Source organism: Amblyomma americanum, chromosome 3 (genome assembly GCF_052857255.1).
Source record: "Amblyomma americanum isolate KBUSLIRL-KWMA chromosome 3, ASM5285725v1, whole genome shotgun sequence".
Classification (NCBI taxonomy): Eukaryota; Metazoa; Arthropoda; class Arachnida; order Ixodida; family Ixodidae; genus Amblyomma; species Amblyomma americanum.
In genome coordinates, this window is record NC_135499.1 from 69,267,966 (window position 1) to 69,293,968 (window position 26,003).

A 26,003-nucleotide genomic window follows, 5' to 3' on the forward strand; every position below is an offset into this window, starting at 1 on the left:
ATGCAGGTTCACAGCCCCATACAAAAGCAGATGCTGTTAGTGATGTAACGAACGCACCATTGTAGCAACATAAACGATGGGCGCGAGATTTGCCAACCAAGAGGTGTCAGCACAATCACCACTGCACAGGGACAAAACTTGCACGAGCAGCAAATGCGCTTCCCCAGCACCACACTGTTGACGCTGCTGCTGTCGTCTGTATGAAATCGTTACAACACAACTGCTGAGTGGACAGCTTCATTAAAGCGTGTGGTGCATCGCTGTAAAATACATGCCTACTTCATCCGAGGCGGAACGAGGACAAACACATCCTTAGGAACAGAACGAAACCATTCCAAACAAATCTTTCATTTGCAACCTCCACTTTCTGCGTTCAAACTACATCAAACTTACACATGAGCTCAACGTTGTGCACATCTCGCAAGCCGTACAGGCGATTGGTGAAATGGTTTACGTACCTACTGACGACTGCACTGCTGACAGTGCAGCTGCTGCTGGTGGGGGGGGGGGGCAGTAAGTGCTGTTGCTGCTGCTGCTAGGGGTGGCGGTGATGGTGCTGCTCGTGGGGGGGGGGTGGCGCTGCTGCTGCAGCTGCTCCTGCAAGACGCTGGGGCTGCAAGAAAGTAAACCACCGCACGCTTATACTTGAGTGTCCCGAAGTTCACCTTGCAGGTGCATTGTTTACAGCACATGAGCCTGTGAAACAGTCAACAATATCTCATTGCCATTAAGTAGGAGACGGTGAAATTGTCTATAACCTCACTATGATTATCACAGCAAACCCACCTGTGGCCTGACAGTAGGGAAATGGTCGGTCCCCACACCCTCGGCGCTGGCCAGCCCCAGCAGGTTTATCACGCGCCTTCCGGAACCCGGCAGCTGGCCACCTCCCCTACGATGGAGTGCGGAAAGGTGCTTTATTTTTAATGCGGCATTCGATGGACTAACAGTGTTGAGAGGCTCGTCCTTGGCCGAACCGCAGATGGGCCAATTCCGCCTTTGTTCGGCAACAAATTTGGCACCAAAAGTGCCGCCAGTGCTTCGCTGTCTTGAAGGCCCAGTTCAGCGCTTCTATTATTTCGTCCCAGAGCGCGTGCTTCCATGCCGCCGTTAGCGACTGGGACAGCTCCGTCGAGGCCCGTGACAAAAAGGGATGCTGCTTGAGAAAATCACGCATCATCTCCTCTTAGACAACTGTCACTTATATTAAGTAGCCTAAATTAAATGTTAAAGGGAAGAGGTCTGAAGAAGACGTGGATTAACCGAAGAATAAAGAAGAGGAAGAAGCATTCGGTGAGGTGGAGAGAGATGATTGGTGGAGAAGCATTCCGTGAGGTGGAGAGAGATGGTTGGTGAAGAAGAGAAGACGACAAGGCTTATGTGGACTAACACTGAGGCTATAAAAGGGCGAGGGAGAGCGAGGCACGGTGAACAGCAAAGAAGCGGAGGCTCCGGCGGGTCAGGGACACATCGGCTGGAAGAGAGCGACGCCGGCTACTGCTCCGGTGAGCTCGCGTTCTGCGACTTCGAATCCTGGATTTCCTGCCGTGCCTGAGCCCGTTCCGGGGAGTCAACGGAGGGCGCTACCACTTGCTACTGCCAGGGGTGTCTCCAGCGCTGTTTCCACCCATCCGGGTGGTGCCCCCAACGCCAACAACACCGGCATCACCTACACAGGCGCTTGGACGGGGAGCTTGTACTACGCAGCCAGCGACGCCAGCCCAAGCGCGTCGAACGCCGCCAGCGACGCCAGCCCACGCACGTCGAACGCCGCCTCGATGCCGGCTACTGGATCCATACAACGCCGCAGCCGCATCGAACCAACTATGAGCACGAACGCCGACCGCTAATAGCAGAACGCTAGTAGTAGACGCTGGTAGCAGTGTGCCCGGATCGTGTGGATTTTTAGTGTTTGTGTTAGTTTTGTGTTCTAGTATGTGTGTCATGTAGGGTGTATTAAATGTGCGTTTGTGTGGGTACACCTGTCGCCTAGTCCATTCTTTCGGTCCGAGTGTTCTCCGGGGAGATCCGTGACAAAGATAAGTGGCGAGCCTGTGCCAGGATACATTTCCTTTTTTTTCGCTTTGTCTCGGATTTTTTCGATCTCGACGGCAGAAAGTATGGATTTGGCAAAAACGTTAGAACTGGCGCTCAAGTTAGGGTTAAGCAAGGAAGAGGCGATGCGTCTCTATGACGAGGAGGGGAAAAGGCAGAAAGACGAGGCAAAGAGAGGAAAGGGCGCAAGCATGCGCAGACGCTCGCTAAGCAGAAGAGCGCGAGGATAAAAGCTCGCGAAGCATGCGAGAGCTCGCGAGGCAGAAGAGCGAGAGGCTAGAAGGATAGAACGGGAGGAGTTTCTTTTGTGGAAACAGGCACATGTCGCGGGAGTATATGAGGAGATCACGGACAGTGATCAACGTTCCTTAGCGGTAGAGAATCTCCTAGACTGGCCAGAATCTGTCCAAGGAAGCTGATGGCTCCCTTCGATGGCAAAAGGGATTATCTGGACGCATATCTGCAACGATTCGAGCGGATAGCTTTGGGGCAAGGCTGGGAGCGCAGTGAATGGGTCACAGCATTGAGCATGTGCTTAGTCGGAAAGGCGCTGAATTTGGAAGGATGCCCGCTGCTGATTCCATGGACTACGAGAAAGTCAAAAAAGGCGCTCCTCCATAGATTCAGGCTTACGGCAGTGGGTTTTCGTGAGAAATTTCTCACCACGAAACCTGAGGATTCGGTTTACCGCTAAACAGTTTTCCTGCAGGCTATCCAACTATTCTTATAGGTGGCTTGATATGTAAAACACAAACTAGTTTTGAAGGTGTGCGTGACAAGCTGGCCACAGAGCAATTTCTAGCATGTTGCAGCTCAAAGCTGGCGCTATTCCTGAAAGTTGTGTTCATTGGAACAGTTCGCCGACACTGCAGAGCAATTCCTCCAGGCTCAAGGGTTAAGAAATTTGAGTAAGACAAATGAGGAAACCCAGAAGACCCTAGAGACAGATGCGGCAAAACTAAGAGCATATGGCGGTGCATCTAAGGCGCCAGTAAGGTGTCTTTGCGGCAAGGTGGGACACCGTGCAGCTTACTGTCGAACTAGTAGCTCTGCCCAAAAAACAGGTTGTGTGTCAAGGCTGTAAGAGGAGGGAGGGGTCATGCTCTGGATGAGTGCCTATACAGAACGCAGGACCGAGCTGCATGCGTTGTCGACTCTAGGGTAGAACTTGTCACGCCACCCGAAGTTCCACAACTGAAAGGAGAGCAAACGCCGCTGGAAAATGATGCAGTGAGTGAAACACCGAAGTCGAAAGCAGCAATGCCAGTGGTGGTTGGGCAAATAGGGGCCGTCCTATATTGGCGCTAAGAGACAGCGGTGCCAACACAGTCTTGGTTCGGAGAAGCCTGGTGAAGGACGAGGATCTTACAGGGGAAGCGTCGGTCGTCACTCTTGTAGATAGCACGGTAAGGTGCCTTCCTGAAACCAGGATTCTAGTGTCCATGCCATATTATACTGGGCAGGTAGTGGCAAAATGCGTAGACCAACCCATCTACGATCTCATCTTGGGAAACATTACGGGTGCAAGGAGTGTCGAAGACCCCGATACCGAGTGGAGGATGCTCGACGTTGAAGAACATCCAAAGGAGGAAAGGCCCGCGACAGCTCAGACGGGTGCAGTCAGTTTCTCGTCGGCAGTGGAGACGAGCTCAAGCGACAGACCTAGCAACGCAGCGTCCGCTCTCTACTCCTGTTACGATGTGCCTGAGCATAACACCGGGCGAAATTGCAGTTAGGCAAAAAGAAGACCCGAGCTTGAAGGCCTGCGTCGAAAGAGTCGGGGAAAAGGTGAAAAGAAAGAGGAGTCGGACGTCATTCGAGTATCAATTGGTAAATGGTCTTTTGCACAGGGAATGCATATTTAGTTCAGAAAGGCGGGTCCAACAGCTGGTTTTACCGAGAGATATGCGAGAGACCGTGTTGCGATTAGGTCACGACACCATTATGGCCGGACACCAGGGTGTTCAAAAAACGGTGTCTAGGATCACCGAGGAGTTCTTTTGGCCGGGCGTTCAGAGTGACGTTAAGCGCCTTGTTCGCTCATGTGGTGTGTGCCGGCGCACAGTTCCGAAGGGAAGAGTTGGTCCTGTACCTCTGGGCAAGATGCCAGCCATCGACCTACCGTTTCAGCGAGTGGCGATTGACATTGTGGGGCCAATCTCTCCAGTATCCCCCAAAGGCAATAGATATGTGCTTACTCTGGTTGATGTGGCCACTCGTTATCCTGACGCTATTTCACTGAGAACTGTTGACAGTATCCAAGTGGCGGAGGGTCTCGTGGAAATGTTTTCGCGTTATGGGTTCCCGAGGGAAGATATGAGTGACCGGGGCTCGAACTTCACATCGAAACTAATGAAGGAGGTTAACCGCCTTTTCTCAATAAAGCAATTACTAACAACGCCTTACCATCCCATGTGTAATGGACTTGTAGAGCGGTTCAACGGCACCCTCAAAAACATGATCAAGAAAATGTGCCAGGAGAGACCTACAGATTGGGATAGATATCTCCCAGCTGTTTTCGCTTCCTGCGAAGTACCGCAAACGAGTCTTGGTTCCTCGCCCTTCGAGATGTTGTATGGGAGAACCGTTAAAGGTCCACTTACAACTCAAAGAGCTGTGGGCTAATAAGGAGATTGCATCGGATCTCAAGACAACATACACATACGGTCTTGAGTTGCGGGACAAGTTGGAAGAAACATGCAAGCTTGCACATTCAAGGCTTGGAAAGGGCGCGCGAATGCTATTAAGGGCTACTATGACAAGACACTCACAGGAATTTGAATCCGGGGGACAAGTTCTCATCCTGCTACCCACGGATCATAAGTTACTGATGCAGTCGAAGGTCCCTTACCTTGTGATGCAGAAGAAAAATGACGGATTATTAGTTATTGATAACACCAAGGTGTTCCATGCAAACATGGTGAAAAAGTATGAAGAGTTCCCGTACAGTGCGCCCCCAAGGTAGTATGCTCGGTAGTAGGCGAGGAGACAGATGATGTCGAGATGCCCACATGCAGTGGGAAGAAAACTAGGTTGGGATAAGGTGCTAATAAACCCCAATTTGAATGAAGCCCGAAGATCACAGATAAAGGCCCTCCTCCAAAGCAAAGAGGATGTGTTTTCAGATGTGCCGGGCAAAAGTGATGTGATATGTTGCAGACTAGATCTTTCTACAGATAGACCAATCAGCTTGAAGCAATACCCACTACCTTTAGCAGTTCAAGTATCAATAGAAAAGGAGGTGCGGGATATGTTGGAGCTTGGTGTGATTGAGAGGTTGTGGTCAGCATACAATGCGCCTCTCGTGGTTGTCAAAAAAACCCGATGGTACTAACCGACTGTGTGTAGATTTTCGTCGGCTAAATGACATCCTAGTACCCGATGCAGAACCTATACCAAGAGCGGACGTGGTGTTCGCTAAGGTGGCTCAAAAAACGCTTTTTTTCTAAATTTGACTTAGCTAAAGGGTATTGGCAAATACCGATGGAAGATTCTTCTAAAGAGAAGACTGCCGTTTCGTGCTCGGCAGGTTTATTCCAGTTTAAATTCATGCCTTTTGGTTTGAAGACAGCGTCTGCAATATTCACGAAGCTGATGAAGGTTTTGGATGGACTGAAAAATGTAGAACACTATATTGATGACATCCTTGTGGCAACAGATACGTGGGAAGAGCATGTAATTACGCTGGAAAAACTATTTGATAGAATTCAGCAAGCCAGGTTGACCATAAAGCCGGCAAAATGTGAGGTGGGCTTTGAAGCCATTTCTTTTCTCGGACACAAGCTGAGGATGGGCCGTATCGCTACGAAAGACATCTTCGACAAAATACAGCAGGCCCATACACCGACGACCAAGAAAGAGGTACAGTCGTTCCTGGGTCTAACGGGATACTACAGTGACTTTATTCCCGATTATGCCCACATAGCCGACCCAAGTGTCGAACTCGCTAAGAAGGGGGCAAGCAATAATCTGAATTGGACTGCTGTACATGAAAATGTATTCGTGATGTTAAAAGGGCCTGTGGCAAGACCGCCCGTTCTGCTTGCTCCGAATATGGATAAAGAGTTTGTGCTTCGCACGGATGCATCAGACCGAGCTTTAGGAGCCGTACTCTTGCAAGAAGAGAATCGCGTGCTACATCCGCTATTTTTTGCAAGCAAGAGATTATCGGCTAGTGAACGCAACTTTTCCACTGTTGAAAAGGAATGTTCGGCGGTGGTGTGGGCGGTAAAGAAATTACACATTTATCTGTATAGGAGACATTTCAGGATTCAAACAGATCATCAGCCGCTCATAGTAAAGTTATGAGATGTAGTTTGGCCTTGCAAGAATACTCATTTCAGGTGGAATATATTAAAGGCAGAGATAACGTTGGAGCGGACTTCATGAGCAGAGCCAACTGAACAGCTCTAGGTATCTCTGGCATGTATCTTGTTGTTGTTGGGTTAATGTATCTCTGGGATTTATCTTGTTGTTGCTGTTGGTGTTATGTGATTATACAAGGGAGTGTGTTGGGGACACGAACATGTTTATTAAGGACTCTGTGCGGACAGCGGCAGTGGTGTGTTAGTGTTCTGAAAACGCAATTTGGTATGCTGTGTTAGTGGTGTGCGTTTGGTGTGTGCTGGACCTCTGCGGTGTGTTGTGTGCTGGGTCCAGAATCGCCACAGAGGATAGTCGGTTGGCTGGATGGCTTGAAGATGAGTATAAGGGGAGCAGTTTTTCATGAAATAGCTCTTGAGACAGGGGGCCCTTGTCACATATATTAAGGAGCCTAAGTTAAATTTTAAAGGAAAGAGGTGTGAAGAAGACGACGTGGATCAACTGAAGAATAAAGAAGAGGATGACGAAGCATTCGGTGAGGTGGAGAGAGATGATTGGTGCAGAAGAGAAGACGACAAGGCTTACCTGGACTAACACTGAGGCTATAAAAGGGCGAGGGAGAGCGAGGCACGGGGAACAGCAGAGAAGTGGTGGCTCCGGCAATTCAGGGACACATCGGCTGGAAGAGAGCGACGCCGGCTACTGCTCCGGTGAGCTCGCTTTCTACGACTTCGCATCGTGGTCCCCTGCCGTGCCTGAGCCCGTTCCGGGGAGTCAACGGAGGACGCTACCACTTGCTACTGCCAGGGGTGTCTCCAGCGCTGTTTCCACCCATCCGGGTGGTGCCCCCAACGCCAACAACACCGGCATCACCTACACAGGCGCTTGGACGGGGAGCTTGTACTACGCAGTCAGCGACGCCGCCAGCGATGCCAGCCCAAGCTCGTCGAATGCCGCCAGCGACGGCAGCCCAAGCTCGTCGAACGCCACCTCAATGCCGGCTACTGGATCCATACAACGCCGCAGCCGCATCGAACCAACCGTGAGCACGAACGCCGACCGCTAATAGTAGAACGCTAGTAGTAGACGCTGGTAGCAGTGTGCCCGGGTCGTGTGTATTTATAGTGTTTGTGTTTTGTGTTAGTTTTGTGTGTTTTGTTAGTTTTGTGTTCTAGTGTGTGTGTGTGTACGTGGAATGTAATAAATGTGCGCTTTTGTGGGTACACCTGTTGCCTAGTCCATTCTTTCGGTCCGAGTGTTCTCCGGGGAGATCCGTGACAACAACGGACATGCGGGGTCCTTTCGGAGCCATCGCAGACTAGATTTTCCGCGTATTCTCTCAGCGATACCAAATACATCCGCAGGGAATAGCGCCAAGTACTTTTTGTAAACAGGCTATAGTGGGGAATACACAGCTTGGGGTCAAGGCAGTCGTTTCACCAGATAGAGCGTATGCATGTGCTGTATTCTAACAAGTTATTGCCGCGGTTGCCGCTTTAATGCTAGCATTTGGGTATCGGTCGGCAAACAAGCAAGGACGAGAAGTGCAGTTAGTGCTGTCCCACTAACTGTGTTTCTTGTTCGTTCGCGCGGTCGGTTTCGTTACTGAGTCATCTCTGTGCCGCTGCTATGTATACATGTCAACAAAAAACGCTTATGCGAGCATACAACTTAATTTTTCCTCACAAATTGCACTTCATGGTTGTGTGCTATTTCCTAAGGGAAAAGACACAGACAACTGCATATTACATAGTGCAACAATTCACCCTTTCACACTTTTGTCATCGATTGTAAGCGCCGTCCAATAAATACACTGTCACGGATCTCCCCGGAGAACACTCGGACCGAAACAATGGACTAGGCGACAGGTGTACCCACACAAACGTACATTTAATACACCCTACGTGACACACACTAGAACACAAAACTAACACAAACACTATAAATACACTAAGGTGGCAGACTGGGCATGTTGGTGATTCATAATGGAAATGTACTCGAGAGATAGTAGAGGCTGAATTGATAGACCGGTTGGGTGAGTCCTGCGTGGCCAAGTCATCTATTGCTCTAACAAAGAGCTGTTATATTTGAGACATTTGACTCCTACTGCGCATGCGTGATGATTGCCTGGTTTTGCTATAAATACTGGTCCGAATTTCGAAATAAACCTGTTGCAAGTCAGCGCTCGTGTGTTCCATGTCATTCTTTCTTGTGTCCTTGTCTGTATTTGCGCTGTACATTTCCACTATAAATACACACGACCCGGGCACACTGCTATCAGCGTCTACTACCAGCGTTCTACTATTAGCGTTCGGCGTTCGTGCTCACGGTTGGTTCGTTGCGGCTGCGGCGTTGTAGGGATCCAGTAGCCGGCATCGAGGCGGCGTTCGACGTGCGTGGGCTGGCGTCGCTGGCTGCGTAGTACAAGCTCCCCGTCCAAGCGCTCGTGTATGTGATGCCGGTACGTGTTGGCGTTGGGGGCACCACCCGGATGGGTGGCAACAGTGCTGGAGACATCCCTGGCCGTAGGAGGTGGTAGCGTCCTCCGTTGTCTCTCCGGAACGGGCTCAGGCACCGCAGGAAGTCCAGGATGCCAAGTCGCAGAACGCGAGCTCACCGGAGCAGTAGCCGGCGTCGCTCTCTTCCAGCCGATGTGTCCCTGACCCGCCGGAGCCTCCGGTTCTCTGCTGTACCCCTGTGCCTCGCTCTCCCTCGCCCTTTTACAGCCTCGGTGTTAGTCCACGTAAGCCTTGTCGTCTTCTCTTCTTCACCAACCATCTCTCTCCACCTCACCCAATGCTTCTCCACCAATCATCTCTCTCCACCTCACCGAATGCTTCTTCCTCTTCTTTATTCTTTGGTTAATCCGCGTCTTCTTCACACCTCTTTCCTTTAAAATTTAATTTAGGCTCCTTAATATATGTGACACACACACCTCATGTAGTTGTCTGTCGATTTCGTGCCATGCGCTCTTTGTAAGTTTGCTCGGCAGACCCAAAGTCTTCGCTGCCTTTGTTCACGTGTTTCTACGCACTCAGGTCAACCGCACAGTGGCTTGATTTGGCACGCCGCGTAAAAACCTGTAAGAAGGCGTGGAACAGCTGTTTTCGTGCAAAGCGGCTTGACGGTTTATGGCCGTCAGCGCATCCCCGCGGGAGCAAAAGTTACCCACCAGCAATTTTAATAGCACAACTTGGAACAAAAGTTACCCACCAGCAATTTTAATAGCACAACTTGGAACGGTTTTTTTGCTTAGTGTTTTCCAACTTCAAAGACAATGTTTTGGCAAAACAAAATATTAGTTATTTGTATCGCTGCGCGTTTCTTTATTTTGTACAAAAATTGAGCAGACGGTCCCTCACCATGCACATAAATTCTCTCGGGCCGCCCCCCCGCTCTAATTGGCTGATTCCTCTTTGCGTCAAGTGGTGACGTCTCATCGTTTCGTCATTTTGACGTCATTGTCAACAACTTTTTACAGATTTGTGACAGTTCCGTAATACGGCCCCTGATGAAGTTTCCGATGCTTCATCTTGTACCGATTGTGCAAAGGATCTAATGCCCGGTGGACATTTCCGGCACTTTGCAATGTGGCTCCTCAAACGCGTTGCATTCGGAAACTCGTACTTGGCCCAGCAGACCTGCACACTGTTGTTCAATACGTCAAAAGTTCGCTCAAATGTTCGAACGCGGTCTCATCATGATTGTGACGGCAAGGAATCCAAGACCAATGCCGCACGCCGACACGGCAGTCCAGAAGAATTGAGGGCACCTCACAAATCAAACTCACTTCGCTGTTGCCGGACCGCTCTAACAAAGCCCGCAATAGCGCGTGTTAACGTTACTGGAGGGCGCCATTTGCAAACACAGTTGCCAGGTTAGCAATACTAAACAGACTAAAACCATCAGATGTGGAGTTAAGACGTTTGAAATCAATAAGAGTTACAATATAGGAGTTAAACACAAGAAAGCACGCGGAAAAATCATCGGTTTTGAAAATACAGTTGTGCGCACTGTTCTATGCCTGTTTCTAGTATTTTTCCAGTGTTTCCAATATATCCGGAAAAAAACTTGTCTTTTTCATTTTTTTCCGGCATTCAAAATTTCTAGAAATTTTACATCCCTACCCATGACTCGGCAGTTTTTGCATCCCATTTTACCCATGGCTTAGCACTTTTCGTGAGCCGTTTTTGACCCATGACTCAGCACATTTTTGGGACTCACTTTGTGACCAATGACTCAGCATTTTTTATGACTGTGACTCAGCTGTATTTGGGACCAATTTTGTGTCCATGACTTATGAGCACGACTTTGGTGACCACAACTCAATTCCTTCGTCAGACAGTGATTCCAGTCATGACCACATTGATTATGATTCTGGTCATGATTTCGGGCTGATGGCAATGACTCCCGTGACCATGACAATGATCTGACACTACACGTATTTATTTAATAATTGTCATACGCATTCAATCATGACTACCATACACTATTTGATAACGTGATATCGTGCGATCATCTTCCTCTCACGTCTTGCTTCGAAATTTTGCTTCCACATTTTGCGTCCAGTTTTTGCGGACACGTCAGCTGCCGACATAGCCTAGTAATGCGTTCGCATTTAAAAAAGTGAACCAAAGCTAAACCGCGTCGAGCAATGCTTAACAGAGCTTTCGCTGTGTATATCTTGGCTTAGGCGAGTTGAGCCACAGCCGCTTTTTACTTTCTACGTGACATTCTTGCGCTGGCTACTCAGCAAATTGGAGGGTTATGTGTACCCATTTTCATTGTAAACGGCACAATTTCCAAACGGTGCAGTTTACTGTATGGACAAAAAACTGAGTTCCTTATTTTGGCAGTGCGCAAGGGTGCGTTGCTTGTGTGCATGAAATGCATGGACATTGAACGCTCAATGATTCCGTAGGTGCCTACAACGCAGGCAGCATCGGGAAGGCTAACTCCAAGCGATGGCAACCTACCATCAGCTGCCTACGTTTGGTCCTGCACATAATCATTGAAGCAGGCGATATATGGCCATAAACTTCTGTCTTTTGCGGAAACCTGATGCCAGGCAGCGTAGCCCGGTTGGCAAAAGCGCTCTTTTGTCTACACGTCTCTGCACTGCAACTAAAAAGCACCGCCGGTAGTCCGGTACCATATTTCAACGATTGAGGATGGTTGGGATTCAGCGACTCGGGGTTCTAGAATGGCTATTTGTTTCTTAGGACACGAGCATTTTCGGCCTGAACAGAATGCGCCTACCAAGGCCGATAATCGGAACCGTGACCTCATGTGAAGCCACGAGGAGTCAAAAGGTTGCGACCATATACACGCACTCAAGGCCTCTCGTTCTAGAGTATACAGGACACCTTTGTGACCGTCGGCTCGATGGGAGAAAACAGTGAGGCTCTGGAGTTCCAAAAAGGGCTATTTTATGCACGGTAGCAAAAAAATTGACACTCGTGGGAAAGCACACATGAGCTACCCAGCGCAATCTTAAACCGGAAGCGGCTCACAGTAATTGCGAAACCAGTACCTAAAGAACCGAAATGAATACAGCAAAAACGGTTGAACGCGCCTGGTCACGTGGTATATAGCCACGCGCGCCTTGATGCGCTGCATTTCATTGGACGCCTACGCCCGCCACTGTGGCCATCAATGCTCCCCGTCAAAATCCGAATTTGTGCACATTTGTCGTTCCCTAGGCGCACCACCAAAACGGAATTATCTCTAGCCAGCGGACCGATACCCGAACACGATGAGATTAGAGTACTTGGTCTCATCACAAGCATCGATGGGTTGATACAACAGTAGACAAACCGACCAATGTGATGAGATTAGAGTACTTGGTCTCTTCATCACAAGCATCGATGGGTTGATACAACACTAGACAAACTGCCCAATGTGGGGGTCCAGGTGGGCCGGATAGTCCGCCCGGTTTCCAACAAACGCGGAGGGTTATGGTGCAAAGACAGCCCGTAGAATATCTGTTAAGGGTCCAATTGGACTTATTTTTGGAAATGTGGCGGAGAGTTTGAAGGTATTTTCACTTCCGCCACCGGTTGGCCTGGTATTGTACTACCTCCGGGATCGGCCTTGTCTTTAGCGCGTCATTACTATCCTGTATTTTTATCCCATCTTTCAACTCTCCTACTAACTGCACGTGGTAGCGATTGTGGCTCGGCTTGAGCCAGTGAGCAGGCCTGTGCACTTTACTTTTCTTTCTTCCTGGCAACAACAGACAGACGCACTGCGGCTGGCTCATGCATTCGTGAACAGTTGAGTCCTCTACACGACTCTTTACCTTCACCTGCGCAAGTTTGACGAGAACGCCCTCGAGGTGATTCTCAGAAAGATGTACAAACGTGCCCTCGATCCCCTGGTGAACACGTCCAACCAGCGCCTCATTGGCCTGGGGATGGTAAACACTCGAGGAACTCCAGGGACGGAATTATGGATCGCTCTCAATCGAAACTGTCTCAAAAAGTGTCTCATTTGCCCCTCTCCTATTGGTCGGCCGTGGGCGGTGGCCATTTTGCTTTTTTTGCGTCACTGACTGACGTCGTAGATGGCCCAGAAGTGTTGACTTTGGCCACCTAATTATGCGGGCAGATTGAGACGATTTTTTGAGACTGGGAAATGGAGTCTCAGTGCGTTTGAGACGCAAAATGGCGGCGGTTTATTTTTCCATACGCAGCTGGCCGCGCAAGCAACGGCGTAGGAGAGTGCACGAAGACGGTTTTGACTTGCCAGACCAGCTGTTTCGTCGCCAATTTCGACTCTGGAAGGAGACTGCACAGTGGCTGTGCGACCAACTCGCTGATGAACTGGGAGGTGCGCGGGCGAGTGCGCTGTCAGTGCAGCGACAGGTGTGCGCGCTGCGCTTCTTCGGCATCGGCGGATTTCAAGGCGCCGTGAGCAACGAGGGCAACGTCGCTATAGCCCAGCCCACTGTCAGCAAGTGTGTGCGGCGGGTGTCAGCAGCTATTGTCAAAGTGGGGTCGCGGGACGGTTGGGTGCGGTTCCCGGCGAGCCCGGAAGAGAAGGCGGCGGCGAAGGAGGGCTTCCTTCGCCACGGCAGCATCCCCGGCATCGTTGAGTGTGTGGGTGGCACACTTATCGCCATCAAGGCGCCACGGGGCAATGCTGCACACAAGGCCGCCTTTTGGAGTCGTAAGGGCTACTACGCTTTCAACACAATGATAGTGAGTAGGCTTCGCTCTCCGTTTTTGACTGCATGTTCGGCTGCAAGCTCGAGCCTTGACGGCGGAAGTTCACAACTAAGCTTGTGGTGTGCTTTCTCTTACAGGTGTGCGACTCCAACATGAGAATTATAGCTGTTGACCCCCGCTGCCCAGGATCGGACCACGACGCCTTTTCGTGGCGCTATTCGTGTCTGCGGCACGAGATAAAGCAAGGACTGCTGCAAGGTGGTGAGTTTCTTCTGGGTAAGCAATAAGAAACACCCACCTCGGTTACAAATTTCGTGGTGAGGCAAAAATGAAAACCGAAAGAGGTTATCGAGGCTTACTTCACCTCCAAAAGCGGTGACAACTGTGTCACTTTGTCTGAATTATGTCTAGCAAAGAAATATCGAAATATTACATGGGTACATTGGGGCTTTCCATTCCTACTAATCACACATGGCCCTGTCGATAATGTATTCGCACTGCACACGGTGTGTTTACGTGTGTACCTTGTTTCCTCCTCCTTTATAAGTGTCCCTATTTCCACAAAATAGTCGCAAGTTCTGCGCTTTGTGTGTGTGTATTTCTGCCTATTGTTGACCGGTGTTCTTCGCGCCTTTTTTTGGACATTGCTATGAATCTGCTGCCATTGTATCAAGAGTGATGAGATTGAGAACGACAGAGGCCACGCTTAACTGCACATCATTTCTGTTATGCAGGGGACAGTGGCTACCCTTTGGTGCCCTGGCTTTTGATACCTGTGCCAGGGCATCCCAGTCTGGCATCTCCAGAGGGGTTATTCAACTCAGCGCATAGCTCCATGCGATCCGTTGTGGAGCGCGCCATCGGCGTGTTGAAGAGCCGCTTCCGGTGCCTGCAAAGATACCGGACGCTCCAATACGAGCCGGAGCGAGCGGCCTTCATAATCGGAGCATGTGCTGCGCCGCAAAACCTGTGTTTGAATGACCCCTTGCCAGAAGAAGGAGACGTGGATGCCGCTGACCCGGACGACAACGAGCCACCTCCGGCTGCAGTCCACATGCAAGGCGGTGCAAGCCGCCTTACCTACCTGCGGGGGAGAGCCGTGCGCGACGGTATTGTCGAGCTTTTTCGGAGAACCCGTCTCCAGAGGCTTGCATACCTGCGCACGGTGCGTCGTCAGTTGCGGCGGCAATCCCAGCGTCGCCAGCACTGAGCCCATCGACACCACCTCCTAGGGTAGCTGGCCAAGGTGTTCATTTGTGCAACACAGCAGCCACGGTTCCTGTTGGCAGCGTCATCCCCTCGAGTCAGTGTACACTTGTGTGTGAGCAACTCTGCATTGTGGCTGTGCCCTTAGCCGCAGCCCGCAAAGTGCCGGCTTTTATTTTTTGTTTTCTGTGTGTGCCTACAAGCTGCTGGCGCTGAAGAAGCGCAGCGTGCACAAAACCTGTTGCTGCACTGACTGCGCACTCGCCTGCGCACCTCCCTGTTCATTGGCGAGTTGGTCGCACAGCCACTGTGCAGTCTCCTTCCCGAGTCGAAATTGGCATCGAAACAGCTCGTCTGGCAAAACCGTCTTCGTGCACCCTCCTATGCCGTGTGTGTGTATGTGCGTGCGTGCTTAAGTGGGTGAATAAAAAGTGTACTGTTTAAACAAAGCACCGAATGTGTGTGATGCTTATTAAAATGAGGAAGTCCCACTGAAGCAATTTTTTTGCTCGATATGCATTCAAGGGCTGAAATGATTTCGATGGTCATATTGTAGTGCAAGAGATGTCAAGTGCTCTTTGTTGGTATTCAGTTAAATTTGAAAGGTGTGCTTGCACCCTGTAATTTAGAAATAAATAAAAACGACAACCGAAGAGGACAACACACCTCATAGTGCATCCCCTACCGTGATGACATCAGTGGGCAGAAGGGCCATCCTTCAAAGTTACCCGGTCTGGCTACTAGCGTCATAGAGTTAGGGGACGCGCAGTGAGGTGTGTTGTCCTCTTTGGTTATGTCCTAAAGTGAGGAGGATTTTTTTATTTATTCCCAAATCACAGGGTGCAAGCACACCTTTCAAATTTAGCTGAAATACCAACAAAGAGTACTTGACATCACATCTCTTGCACTACAATATGTCCATCGAAATCATTTCAGGGTTCCTTTCAGCATGCGCTTTTATCTTTTTTTAGCAGCATTTATCAGAAGTGTTTTTATTTAAACAGATAGGTGCAAAATGCACTGCTTGCAATACCATGAACAAGCAACGTCTTCATGTGTGGTGCACAAATTGCAACATACAGACATGATAAACATGACAAGACTAGCGGCCTACGTGTTACCACAGCTTCTACGTGAGTTATGCAGACATAAAACACACTTCAGCCCATATTAAACCATGGTACACATCTAAAGCTATGCGCTGCACGTGTGTAATAAATTTCGCCTGACTAGAAAATGCGTATCACCCGCAAAATGCATGAATATCAATACAACAACGTGTGATGAAGTTCTGCTCAATGGCAAGCCCTAGCAGTTACGAGAAGATTGATGCACAACGGAATGCATCATGAATTTGGCAAGTTGTGCTGTCACAATGACTTTAACATGACAAAATTCTCGTTCATCATCATCAGCGTGACCACCCATTACAGGTCAAAGGCGTCTTCCATGTCTTTTTAATTAACCCTGTCCTTTGCCAGCTGTGTCCACTGTGCCCGCAAACTTCTCTCATCTGCCCACCTAACTTTGTTCCGCCCCCCTTGCTATGCTTGCCTTCTCTTGGAATACACTCCGTTACCCTTAAGGAGCAGCGGTTACCTTGCCTTCCAATTACATGCCCTGCCCAAGGGATATTCGTGAACCGCCATTCATGGTCTGAGAGAAGCGGCCATGTCCGCTCCACCCCACTCTTATCCGTCTAGTTTTTTCCATCTCACGATCAGCTGTCACTGCCAATTGTGAACTGCTGTTCCCTTGCTAGACTGTAGAACATTACTTTGGCTTGCTGCATGCTAATTTTTAGACCCACCGTTCTGCTGTGCCTAACTCTTTCATCGCCTGAGCGACTCAGCAAGGCAATGTCATCAGCGAATCTCAGATTATTTAGGTACTCTCTATTTACTCTTATTCCGAACAGTTCCCTATTCAGGCCTCGGAATACCTCCTGTAAACAGGCGGTGAATAGCATTGGCGAGGTCGTGTATCCTTGCCCGACGCCCTTCCTTATTGGAATTTTATAGCTGACTTTATAGAGGACTATGGTAGCCCTACAGTTCTTATATATATCTTCCAATATTTTCGCACAAGGCATGCTAAGTCCCGTCGTGGCACCTCAGTGTTTGAAGTATTCTGCTACCGATGTGGAGTAGATTAACTGCCAGCCATGGCGGTCACATTGAGACGGACAAACAGTGTGCGTGTGCTACGCAATGTGTAGACACGTTCAAGAACCCCGAGGTGTAAATTAACCCGGAGCCCTCTACAACATTGTCCCTATAAGCACGTGTGTCACAACGTGTTGTTAAAGCACACAATTAAGTGAATCTGCGAAGGAGGAAAATAATGAACATATGAAAAACAAACAGTGACTAGATATAGCATACCTTGTGTGTCTTGCAGAAGGTAAAAAGGTAACATCTAAAAACGAAATCAAAGTAAACAGTACATATCACTCCTTGTGTCTTGCAAAATGTTGCAAGGTACCATCACAAAAAATTTGCACACACACTTCAAACTGGTTATGTGCAGGAATGTGAAAGCACGTGCGTATGACACCACCTGGAACACTGCACAAGAAATGGTTAGTTGCAATTTTGACATGAATGTAGCAGGGAAAACTTGCACCATATTGAACTCAGCCAGTGGGGGGTGTATACGGCGAATATCATGTATATGACCGTCAGGAAATGCGGCCCTCGGCTTGCTGTGTGCGCCATGCGACCACGTAATGACGGTAAATTTATCCTGACATGACTGGGATTTTCTATACCATCTGCGAGTGCTCATACATGCCGTCAAGTTTTCTCGTAATGGGACTACCAATGGTTTCACATTGAAACACGAAACCAAAGTGAACAAATATTGGATAGCCTGTACACTTCACACAAGTTAAAAAGTACAAAAGGAAAAAAACATTCATACATAAGCCCCCTGAACCTGGCAGGGAAATAAAAAAAATATTCTGCACCTTGCAGAAGGAAAATAAATATATACATAACGCCTGCACCTGGCAGGGAAATAAAAAATATTCTGCACCTTGCAGAAGGAAAACAAATATTTACATAACGCGTGCACCTGGCAGAGAAATAAAAAAATAATCTGCACCTTGCAGAAGGAAAACAAATATATACATAACGCCTGCACCTGCAGGGAAATAAAAAAATATTCTGCACCTTGTAGAAGGAAAACAAATATATACATAACGCCTGCACCTGGCAGGGAAATAAAATATTCTGCACCTTGCACAAGGAAACCAAATATGTACATAACACCTGCACCTGGCAGGGAAATAAAAAATATTGAGAGAAATAAATATATGCATAACGCCTGCACCTGGAAGGGAAATAAAAAAATATTCTGCACCTTGTAGAAGGGAAATAAATATATACATAATGCCTGCACCTGGCAGGGAAATAAAAAAATATTCTGCACCTTGCAGAACGAAAACAAATATATACATAACGCCTGCACCTGGCAGGGAAATAAAAAAAAATATTCAGCACCTTGCAGAAGGCAAAAAAACGGAAAACAGTTAAAAAAGGAAATAAAGACCCACCGAACAAGTTACTGCGGTGGCTGTACCTGATTTTTCAAGACACGTACAACCAAGGCCACCGCAAGTACCACTTGCTCGGTGAGGCGCACTCTGTTGGTCCTTGCCGCATCAGCAGTGCGCACCATCTGGGCCCCGGTTTCTGTCACGGCAGCAGCCAATTCTCTCACTGCCGCCGTGAGGCTGCGCACTGCTGCTGACGTTTGGCTTTGTTGTTGCACATAAAAGGAGCATTTGCACACTTCAAAGACATGGAGGGCTCGTTTCACATAAAGATGACCCACTGAAATCTCTCTAGAGGTCAGGCATAGGTTTCGAACTTTGAATGTAGATACATGTTGCATGCAGCTGCTTCTCCTTCACTAGATGTGGTGGGTGTTGTCTGCACATACCTCCAGGAGGCGTGCACGAAGTCAACACTGCGGACTTCGAGGAGGTCGTTGGTGCACCGCGTCTCTGCTAGCAGCTGGCGGAAATCCTCCGCCCGTGTGCTCCGCTGCTGCCGAGACGGACGGCCCGCCACCACCCCTGGCTGCTCCTGTGTAGCTGTCAAAAGGAGAAAGTGACTGAATGTACACATGTCATATAGTGGAGCACGATGTGCAATAACTTGACTGTTAGGTGCAATATCTCAGAGGGCTGTTGACATGCATACTGGGGAGCAGTACGTAAAATTATTCATAATCAGCGGTATGACAAAAACAGCATTGTTTCAATGCGCACATTTGTGTAACCATCGCAGACACCACAGTTTCCGTTGTAAGAGGAAAAAAGCTTGCACAAGGTACCAGTGGTGCATATGAAAGACACTTCTGTGGGTGGCCGCCGCGGTGGCTGAGTGGTTATGGCGCTTGGCTGTTGGCCCGAAACACGCGGCGGTCGAATTTCAATGGAGGCGAAATTCTAGAGGCCCGTGTACTGTGCGATGTCAGTGCACGTTAAAGAACACCAGGCGGTCGAAATTCCTGGAGCCCTTCACTACGGCGTCTCTCATAGCTGGAGTAGCTTTGGGACATTAAAGCCCCAAAACCAAACCAAACTTGTGTGGGTATTCTAAAGGGATACTGATAGTCTGCTCCTGCGAATGGTATTAATGTTAGGTGGCTTGCGAAATGGATAATGTGCAGCCTGATATTGGAACACCAACTCCCAGCTGTGTCACAAGGCGCGCCCTCCTCCTCCAGCTCCTCTTCTTCCGGGGTGGGGGGGGGGGGGGAGGTGCCATCTATGTGAATTCATTCCACAAGACAGCACAGCTTAGTGGACTGTTTCAGCAGAGCGTGTAGTGGTGCAAAACACACGGTTACTAGGTACTGAGACACAAGAAGAAACATAGCAGTACCAAGAGGGCAAAATAGTACAAGGTACATAACTCGAGGTTCCATTTGTTAGCTCAGCATTCGCATCCCTCCCTAACTAAAAGAAAAACCACAACGAGGTCAACAATGTGCACAAGTTGTTAGGTGTACATATCAAATGACTAAAAATTCACTTACCAGATGGAGAGCGCGCCTCTGCCTGCTGCAGGCCGCTCGTCCCTGGCATCTTCCCACGGACACACGGGGCTGGTTCTGCAAGAGGCACAGCGCCCCACGTTCATGCACGAGTGTCTCCAAGTTCATTCTGTGTGTGCATTGCTCACAGTACATGGCCCCGAGGTTGACATTCATTATTCATTAGCCTCCCCTATCATTCCCCCTTCATTATTAGTAACGTCACCGCGGCTTACCACATACCTGGCTAAAGGAAGAAAACATAAGAGCTGCGACGCCTTGCACGAGGCCCGGTGACCGCAGCTTACACACGCGGCCTGCCAGCCCCGGCAGCCTGCAGCGTCCAGTGCCTCTGCGACAGGATGCGGAGAGACATATTCAAGGGCCATTCGACAGACCGTTGTTGACACGCTCACCTTCCCGCTGCCAAAATCTGCGCCTCCTGCTTCTTGCAGCGGGTGCACCACAATTGCCACGTGTGGCGCCAGCGGAGCACACTTTTGGCAACGGGGTCTGCGGCGTTCAGCAGGGCCGCAAGCTGCTGCCACAGCTCGCGCCTGCGAGCCGCCGTGTAGCCCCCGGAAAGGGGTGAGGCAGCGTGGGCGAGCACCGGGTGCTGCTCCATGAACTCCACCATTATCAAGTATTGTTCCTTTGAGACACGTGTGCTCGTCTTCTCAGACACGGTGGCCGTTTCAAATGATAACGGTCTATCATGCCAATTCCGCCAGCGATTTCTTGGTATCGGTCAGGGAATGAAATAGGGAATAATAGGGAATGTACAGCTTTGCTTCACGCGGACGTGCGCTATATATAACTTGGGTTCACACAGCAGAGCATAGACGTGCGCTCTATTGCAACAACTTATACAAAGGTTACGAAGCCGCAAGGACGAGCAAGACGGTTGGTAGAGTGCGCCTAATCGTTTTTCTTGTCCTTGATCGTTCCTTACTTACACGCCTACACACAATGAACTGACGATCACGCAGCCATACAACTTTATTTCGTCCCATATGTCACACTTCCCTGTCGTCTTGTGTTTAGCAGACAAAAAACGGAACTACACATCCCACACGTCAACCGAAGAGCATCTTTGGGCCATTGTTGTCACCGATAATAAGCAAATACACACTTACCACAATATGTTGTCTTCGTCGATTTTCCAGCCCAGCGCTCCTTGTAAGTTGATCTCCGCAGGCCCGTAGCATTCACTGCCTTCAATCAGATTTTTCTGCGCACTTCAGACATCCGCAAATTACGTTGATTTTAGACGACACGCAAAAAATCGGGAACTAGCCGTGGAATCAGCTGTTTTCTTGCAGGCCGCCGTGTTTACGCGATACCTCTGCCAGCGCGCCCTCACGGCGGAAGAAGTTACCCTACAGCAAAATTATTTGAAAAAATGAGAACGCTTCTAATTTTCCTTCGTGTTATTAACTTTACAACAGAGTTTACTACCAAAATAAAACATTACTTGTTTTCTTCATTGCGTTTTTGTTCATTTTCAGACTAACATGTTCACGCTTTACCGCTGACAGCACACCTTCGCGGCAAAAAAAGTGACTGAACAGTGAACTTAATTGCAAAAATGAAAACACTGCTTCTTTTGCTTGGTGCTGTTGAGTTTGAAATACAGTTTCTTAGCAAAATAAAACATTACTCGTTTTTTTTTTCACTGCGTTTTTGCAGCAAAACATTAGTCTACGGTCCCTTGTGCGAATAGTGGTTTCGGGGCGGAGCCCTGCTACTAGCCACCGCAACCTTGCTCCGCATTGGGCGATTCGGCGGTTGGCATCACTCGGTGTCGTCATTTTGACGTCATGATCTCAAAATTGAGACAGTTTCTGACAGCGATCCGTAATCGCGGCCCAAGAGGCACACTTGACCAACGTTCTCAAATCTCTTTTAGTTTGCAAGCTCCCACCGAGCCGCGCACGAGAAAGCGGCCCCTTTCCGTTTCCACTCACCATGCGGCGCTGCTGTCACTGTCGGCCCGGAGAGCTCGCGCTCGGCAGCGGTTGCGGCAGCCTTCTGCACCGGATCTCATCCGCTATAACGTCGCGAACGAACGCGCAGAATTCAAATTTGTTGGCCGTCTTTTAATTGTCACGTAGAAACTTCAGTCTCATGGTTAAAGAACTGTTTGGCCTGAGCAGTAAGGGTGAGATAAAGAGCAGGCTGAAGCAAGATCGCGAAAAACTGCGATCGTTTACTTGCTTCGCGCTTTATCTATCGCATCGTATTTACGATGTTTATCCTGGATAGTTTAGTGCCTGTTGGCGTAACGCTATCAATAGTTCTTGTGAATAATTCACGAACCATAATGGAAGATTTAAAATATCCATGTTCCGTTCTGTTTTTAGAACAGTCACGAAATTCCGCGCTCTGTTGCCGACGTAAGGAGCACAGCACAGAGAGCAGGGTTTTTCACGTTCACTTAGAGCATTTATTTAAGTGCACACAAACAAACACTGAATGCAGACACATCTGTTACGAAACACGGAAGGAATGCCTACAGAAGACGAGCTTTTTTACTTGCAATGGTGACTTTTCCTCTGCTTTCCAGCCGGCGATTCACAACTCTCGCTTAGAAGTGCATGCGTGTAACTATGACAAAATTCAGCACCTGGCATGTAAAAGAGGCCATATGCTCTGCGCATCCAAGTCGCGCAAGGTTTCTCAATTCCAACTCGTCTAACACCTCCCAAAACATATCTGCGAAAAGTGGGCCTTCTTTCAAGGAATTGAAACTGCTCTGTTTACAATATTTGTAAACTCTAGCATCTTTTTTGTAGGATGCTTTAGGCAGCCTTGCTCTAAGCTCCTGTACACGGTGAGGTATGAGCCACTGCCAACAACTGGCACTGGGGAGCTGATATCTTCTATGCAGGAAGGGCATGTTGTACTCTTGCTGAATTTATGCACCACATAGCCCGAAAAGTAGTATGATATGCTTTCATCTACTTCTCCCTTGGAGTAAATGTGGTCACTGCCACTGTGCTGGGGCAAGTCATTACGTTCAGAGGTTAACTCAAGAATTCTGGATTCAATCAGGTCATGCAGGTGTGCTTGCTTACAGCGGTGTCATTCTCTCGATTTCTTCAGTGTGTCTTGAATACCTACAAGCACAGCACTCGGTGCACCCTCCACACTTCCACGCAGACCGGTCTTTATAGGTGTGTACAGAGTAAGCAGTCGGAATATTTGTGTGAAATTCACGACTGTCGGATGTGACTCGTCGCCTCCAAATGAGCGCACCAATCCAAAGTGGCGCTGAAAATATAAAAGGGACTGATGAGTTCTAATGAGCGCCATATTGCCTTAAAATAAAGAAACGAAACTGCACTGATGGCCTCACCTCCAAAGGATCCTGATTGAGCTTGGCTGTCAAGACATAGTGGGCACCTTGGCCTAACAGGTATTGAACAATGTGTTGACAAAAGTGTTACCCGCAGCGATTCAGTAGTCAGCTGTGATTCAAGAAGTTTCAATCCCTTATCGGCAGCATTTCTTTCGGTGGTGTCAAGCAGCTCCAAAAACTGTTCGATGATCTAGAAGTGATCAGAGAAAACAAAGAGATTATCAAATGTTTTGGCAGGGACAGCAACTAAATTGAGGTGAGTAGCAAAAAATTTCCTTCCAAACTAACTTTGGTGGTATATTACCTGTATATCTTTGGAGCCGTGCCGAATTCCCCGTGAAGGCAATTTGACATTCAACGCATCAAAGAGATCGTTGAGGGCTTTAGTGAATGCCTCGGTGCCTTCAGAGTTTTCCATACCAGGTACCTTCGCTTCCCTGTACGTTCGAATTCCAATTGATGTTGATCTGCTGAACAACTGTTAAAAAAACGTCTGTTGAAATTTTCAACGAAACAAACATGATTCATTCACTGACAAATGAACCGTACCTGGGTAGCGAGTTTCACGCTCATTTTACGAAGGTTGTCAGGAGCCACATGTGCCCTGCTCAGCTTCGGCACAACTCTGAGAAGTTTGTCTTTCTCAGTCTCATAAAGTGTGACATAGTGATTAAAGTTGATTTTGTGATCACCTGCCTGGAAGGAAAAAGGAAGTTCTGTTGAAATGTCATGTATGAACTTCTATAGGTGGCTCTTACCATTCCATAAGTATGCTTCTTTAGGTGGGTTCTTATGCACTTGATGATGTGGGGGACATCACAGATGAAATAAATCTGCTGCGAAGGCTCCATGGGGTGTTCAATACAGTGGCATGGGGAGTCCAACTTTCCAGAGATCCCAAGCTGACTCCACATGGAGCGGTTATTGCCAGCTCCATCACTGATGATGGCCAACACTGAAGCACCATTTTTATGAAGTTCAATAACAGCACTGATAACTAGCTCTGAGAGAACTTTTCCAGGTGCTGCACCTTTAGTAGCAAATGTCGCTATAGGTTGCACCCAGTTTTCAAAAAGTGGAACAAACTTAAGTACTAGCCCATGATCAGCGAGCTGGTCTTCATTTGTGACGCAGACATCCCCGTAGTCAACAAATCCGTCCATTTTGTATGAAGCCTTGTTGAATGAAATGGCCTGCTTCAGTTTAATCTCATCGACAAGCAGCACACCACATCTCTTTAGGTGACTCTTGTCGTGGAAATGATCCCTGATGCACTGCAGTGCTGCTTCATTGTACCCATACTTGCATGGGATCCCACTGATGATTTGGTGCAGTCGAGCTTTTGTGGGAAGTGGCAGCAGTTGCATGTCTGAAATCAAACTGTACGTCTTTGAACTTGAGATTTGTAGCAGGAGGCACGTCATTAGCCACTCCTGATCATAGCGCCTCCCAAGCTTTGACCTTTCCGCTGCCATTAAGGCAGTCCTGAATGCCAACTGCTGCTTTTGTGGAAGCATGTGAATAACTTCATCAATTTTGGCGTCACTGAGTGAACGCAGTTGTTCTTTCATGGCAAGAACCTCTTCCTTTACCTTTTCCCTTTTCAAAGTGGCACGAATTACTTTCCTCCTCAGAGATTTCACTTGGATGCCCTTCGGCCTCGGTTTCGTGGTTTGCTTCTTCGCGCGCTGCAGAAAAAGCTTCCCAAGCGTCTTGCATTCAGGGCAAGTGGCGTTAAAGCTCAAAGTTGTGCATGTTTTTCGTCGCCAGGCATCACCATTCTGAGTCGCGACCGAAGATGACGATATATGCGGATACAACTTCGCAGGGCAGCCCTTGCACAATTTTAACTTTTCCATGTAGTGAAGAAAACACGACGTCTTCAAATGAATGTATGTCCCTGATTTCACTGTTGGCGTACGCTGTCAATGGCACAGGTCGACCATAGGCATTGACTGAAAAATTAAGGCAGCGTGTCACTACAACGGCCTTTTCTACTCCGGGAACAGCATCTTCGATTTTCAGCTTGTAGAGGACAACAAAAGTGTCAAGAGCGTCAATGGACCAACCTTCAATCCTTTGGCCTGTTTTTGCCATGTCCAGCAGTTCGTTGTACAGCGACGAAGTGGTCTCTGCAGAAGGGGGACTGCAATTCTCGTCGTGAAAGCCCATCGGTGCGGTTCTTTGGTCGCCGTCAACTTTTTTACGCCGCTTCACTTGAGGGGCAGTAAGCGAAGCCGGTTCCTTGCGTTTCCACGTGTTTTTTGAGAGGTATTTTGGGCAGTTGGGGAACAAACGTGGCACGGCGTCATCTTTCAAGGCCCATTTGTCGCGTGGAATGACGACAGTGTCGCCATTAATAATGTGCACGAAATGTTTTAACACGTCCTCATCTTGGAAGTGGACATCGCACACAACACAGGAGCTCGTAAGCTGTCTGTCGAGTCGGGGAATCGCGCGCTGCCATTCTAGAAGACGTGCACCTTCACTGGGCGGCCGGAAAAAATGTCTTTTCTCGGGCGGAGGCGTCTTCGAGTCGTAACCGCTTTTACAGCTGGGCACGAAGCAACGCGGCATGTTCACTACTCACTGTACCGACATAACAAAGCGGCAATATTCACGGCACCACACAGCGTAAACACGCACACGTGAAAAAAACAAAAAACACTGCTCGCTACTTTGACAGGGCGGCGGCAGCGGCGGCGACGATAGGGAGGGGCAAACATAGAGTCACTGGAAAAATCAGAGTACCGCAAAGGTCGGCATTTGACTGGCAACACTGAGCGGCCACCGCCATATACCTTCCAAGCCGACTGCGTCGCAGGAAGGCCGCCGTGTTGGAA

General features: G+C 48.7%; 2 pseudogenes; both read right to left on the reverse strand.

Annotated features, from left to right (window-relative positions):
* Positions 1-22,311: 22,311 nt before the first annotated feature.
* Positions 22,312-23,919, reverse strand: LOC144123036 (uncharacterized; annotated as a pseudogene).
* Positions 23,747-25,776, reverse strand: LOC144123811 (uncharacterized; annotated as a pseudogene).
* Positions 25,777-26,003: the final 227 nt, after the last annotated feature.